The sequence below is a fragment of the Oncorhynchus keta genome, chromosome 10, assembly GCF_023373465.1.
Source record: "Oncorhynchus keta strain PuntledgeMale-10-30-2019 chromosome 10, Oket_V2, whole genome shotgun sequence".
NCBI lineage: Eukaryota > Metazoa > Chordata > Actinopteri > Salmoniformes > Salmonidae > Oncorhynchus > Oncorhynchus keta.
In genome coordinates, this window is record NC_068430.1 from 5,601,842 (window position 1) to 5,606,841 (window position 5,000).

The window sequence follows — 5,000 nt, forward strand, 5'->3', positions numbered from 1 at the left end:
TGTACTAATCGCTTTCCCATAGTGGTGTACTAAGTGGTGTACTAATCGCGTTCCCATAGTCGTGTACTAATCGCGTTCCCATAGTCGTGTACTAATCGCGTTCCCATAGTCGTGTACTAATCGCGTTCCCATAGTCGTGTACTAATCGCGTTCCCATAGTCGTGTACTAATCGCGTTCCCATAGTCGTGTACTAATCGCGTTCCCATAGTCGTGTACTAATCGCGTTCCCATAGTCGTGTACTAATCGCGTTCCCATAGTCGTGTACTAATCGCGTTCCCATAGTCGTGTACTAATCGCGTTCCCATAGTCGTGTACTAATCGCGTTCCCATAGTCGTGTACTAATCGCGTTCCCATAGTCGTGTACTAATCGCTTTCCCATAGTGGTGTACTAAGTGGTGTACTAATCGCGTTCCCATAGTGGTGTACTAATCGCGTCCCCATAGTCGTGTACTAATCGCGTTCCCATAGTCGTGTACTAAGTGGTGTACTAATCGCGTTCCCATAGTCGTGTACTAATCGCGTTCCCATAGTCGTGTACTAATCGCGTTCCCATAGTCGTGTACTAATCGCGTTCCCATAGTCGTGTACTAATCGCGTTCCCATAGTCGTGTACTAATCGCGTTCCCATAGTCGTGTACTAATCGCGTTCCCATAGTCGTGTACTAATCGCGTTCCCATAGTCGTCGTGTCGGTGTACTAATCCCATAGTCGTGTACTACCGCGTATAGTCGCTATCACAAAACAGTTAATCCCAAAAGTGAAGTGGTGTACTAATCGCGTTCCCTTTATAGTCAAGTTCTCATTTACAACTGAGACTAATCGCGTTCCCATAGTCAATAATACAATAGAAAAGTCTATATACAGTACTAATCGGCGTTCCCATAGTCGGGGTGTACAACAACAAAAACAATAATAAACGGGGATGAGGTAGTTGGATGGCGTTCCCAGATAGTGATGTGTACAGATAATCAGCGTTCCCATAGTGGGCGTGTACTAATCGCTTCTATAACCCCAAAGTCATACGTTCCCATAGTCGTGTACTAATCGCTTTCCCATAGTGGTGTACTAAGTGTGATGCCATAGTGTACTAATCAACATACCCTGTTCCCATAGTGGTGTACTAATCGCTGTTCCCATAGTCGTGTGTGTACCTAATCGCTCAATTCCCATAGTCATTACTCAGTACTGGTATCGAGCCTAGTTCCCATAGTGGTGTACATTAATCGCGTTCCCATAGTACTGGTACCCTGTGTATAGAGACCAGTTATCATTACTCAGTCTGGTACCCTGTTCCCATAGTGGTACCCTGTGTACTAATCATGCGTTCCCATAGTCATTACTCAGTACTGGTACCCTGTGTATAGAGCCTAGTTATCATTACTCAGTACTGGTTCCTAGTTATCATAGTACTGGTGTGTATAGAGCCTAGTTAATCGTACTTACCCTGTGTATAGAGCCCATTACTCAGTACTGGTGTACATTTTTTTTTACAGTGGTGTATAGAGCTAATCATTACTCAGTACTGGTTCCCATTACTCAGTACTGGTACCCTGGTATAGAGCCTAGTTATCATTACTCAGTACTGGTACCCTGTTCCCATTACTCAGTACTGGTACCCTGTATAGAGCCTAGTTTTCGTAAAATGTTCCTAGTTATCATTACTCAGTACTGGTACCCTGTGTATAGAGACTAATCAGCTCAGTTCCCATAGTCATGACTCAGTACTGGTAATAGAGCCTAGTTATCCCAGTACTGGTACCCTGTGTACTAATCATTACTCAGTACTGGTTCCCATTACTCAGTCTGGTACCCTGTTTACTAATCCTAGTTATCAGTACTCAGTACTGGTACCCTGTGTATAGTCATGACTCAGTACTGGTAATCGAGCGTTCCCATACTGGTACCCTGTGTAGAAACATTTTTGAAAAATGTACTAATCTGCGTTATCCCAGTACTGTACCCTGTGTATAGAGACCAGTTATCATTACTCAGTACTGGTACCCTGTGTATAGAGCCTAGTTATCATTACTCAGTACTGGTACCCTGTGTATAGTTCCCCATAGTCGTGTATAGAGCCTAGTTCATTACTCAGTACTGGTACCCTGTGTATAGAGCCAATCATTACTCAGTACTGGTTCCCACTCAGTAGTGTATACCTAATCATTACTCAGTACTGGTTCCCATAGTTGTACTATCACAAAACAGCAAAGACAAGTATAATCATTACTCAAACTGGTAGTGAGAGACTAGTTATCATTACTCAGTACTGGTACCCTGTGTATAGAGCCTCATTACTCAGTACTGGTACCCAAAGTCATTACTCAGAATAGAGCCTTTATCTTACTCAGTACTGCTACCTCACAGTATAGAGCAAGCAGTAGCCAGTTATCATTACTCAGTTTATTTCACCTTTATCATTAACCAGTACCCTGTGTATAGAGCCTAGGCTCAGTACTGGTACCCTGTGTAACAAGTTGGTACTCAGTTATCATTACAACTGAGACCTGGCCAAGATATCATTACTCAGTACAAAAGCAGTTATCATGCTCAGTACTGGTACCCTGTGTAAACCTAACAACACAGTATAGAGCCTTTATCATTACTCATGGAATAATCATTACAGTAACATAGAGCAGTCAATAATGGTACAATAGAAAAGTACTGGTACCCTATAGAGCCTAGTTATCATTACTCAGTACTGGTACCCTGTGTATAGAGCAATCATGAGGTAAGAGCCTAGGTACTGGTAGGTAAAGCCTAGTTATCAAAAAAGAGCCTAGTTATCATTACTCAGTACTGGTACCCTGTGTATATAGCCTAGTTATCATTACTCAGTACTGGCCCTGTGTATAGAGTAATCATACAATTTGTGTATAGAGCCTAATTAAACACTGGTATAGAGCCTGATTTACTCAGACTGGTACCCTGTGTATAGAGCCTAGTTATCAGACTCAGTACTGGTAATAGAGCCTGGAGGTATATAGAGCTGGGGTGTGTATAGAGCATATCATTACTCAGTACTGGTACCCTGTGTATAGAGCCTAGTTATCATTACAACTGGTACAAAAATCATTACAATAATAAACAATCAACTAGTGGGTGTATAGAGCCTAGTTATCATTACTTGGATGTTTATAGAGCCTAGTTATACAGATGGGCTATTTACAGATGGTACCCTTGTATAGAGGGCTATTATCATTACTCAGTACAGATGGGCTTATCATTACTGGGCTGTGTATAGAGCCTAGTTATCAGATGGGTACTGTGTATGGAGCCTAGTTTATTACAGATGGGCTGTGTATAGGCCTAGTTATCATATCAGTACTGGTACCCTGTGTATGGCCTAGTTATCATTACTCAGTACTGGTACCCTGTGTATAGAGCCTAGTTATCATTACTCAGATGGGCTAGTTATCATTACTCAGTACTGGTTACAGATCATTACTAGTACTGGTACCCTGTGTATAGAGCCTGTTATCATGACTCAGTACTGGTACCCTGTGTATGGCCTGCATTACTGATCCCTGTGAGCTGCTCTGACTGGTACCCTGGTATAGAGCCTGCATTAAAGTTAGTGAAACACCAGTACTGGTACCCTGGTATACCAACAGGTACTGGTACCCTGAACAGCTTCTATAACCCATTACTCAACTGGTACCCTGTGTATAGAGCCTCATTACTCAGTACTGGTACCCTGTGTATAGAGCCTACATACTCAGTACTGGTACCCTGTCCTAGTTATCATGACAGTACTGGTACCCTTGGTTAACTATTTAATAGAGCTAGTCATCACACCTGACTCATCACATACTCTGTACTGGTACTGTGTATAGAGCCTAGTTATCATTACTATCTGGTACCCTGTGTATAGAGCTAGTTATTTACTCAGTACTGGTTATATGTTATCACATCTGGTACCCTCAATTATTACTCAGTACTGGTACCCTGTGTATAGAGCCTAGTTATCATTACTCAGTACTGGTATAGAGCCTAGTTATCATTACTCAGTACTGGTACCCTGTGTATAGAGCCTAGTTATCATTACTCAGTACTGGTACCCTGTGTATAGAGCCTAGTTATCATTACTGGTACATAGAGCCTACATGGTACTGGTACCCTGTGTATAGAGCCTAGTTATCATGACTCAGTACTGGTACCCTGTGTAGTACTGGTACCCTGTGTATAGAGCCTCAGTTATCATTATCATCAGTACTGGTACCCTGTGTATAGAGCCTAGTTATCATTACTCAGTACTGGTACCCTGTGTATAGAGCCTAGTTATCATTACTCCCTGTGTAGTACTGGTACTGGTACCTGTGTTATAGAGCCTAGTTATCATTACTCAGTACTGGTACCCTGTGTGTGTCTTCTGGTATAGAGCCTTTATCTCTCAGTTTTTTGGAAAATATATTTACTGTAAACCTTTATTTAATTAGGCCAAAATCTTATTTACAATGACGGCCTAGGAACTGTGGGTTAACTACCTTGTTCAGGGAGGAACTATAGATTTTTTACCTTGTCAGCTCGGGGTCTTCGATCCTGCAACCTTTATCATTACTAGTCCACTAGACTACCTGCAGCCTCTTCAATTAGAATACTATATACTCTGAATATGAATCTCCGCATAGATGACACGACACCTGGTGGTATTCAGGATATTCCTTTTGGATAACACGTCTACTGCATGTATAATGCTTTAGAACATGTACTAATGTAACGGTATGTGAAACGGAACACGTAGCCTTTAGTTAACCTTTAGAACACGCACTAACCTTTAGAACACGTGCTAACCTTTAGAACACGTAAACCTAGAACACGCACTTTTAGAATCGAACATGTACGAACACATACTAACTTTAGAACATGTACTGAGACCCTTGAAGTAGTAGTTTTAGAACATGTACTAACCTTTAGAACACGCACTAACCTTTAGAACACGTACTAACCTTTAGAACACGTACTAACCTTTAGAACACGCCTTTAGGTACTTTTAGAAC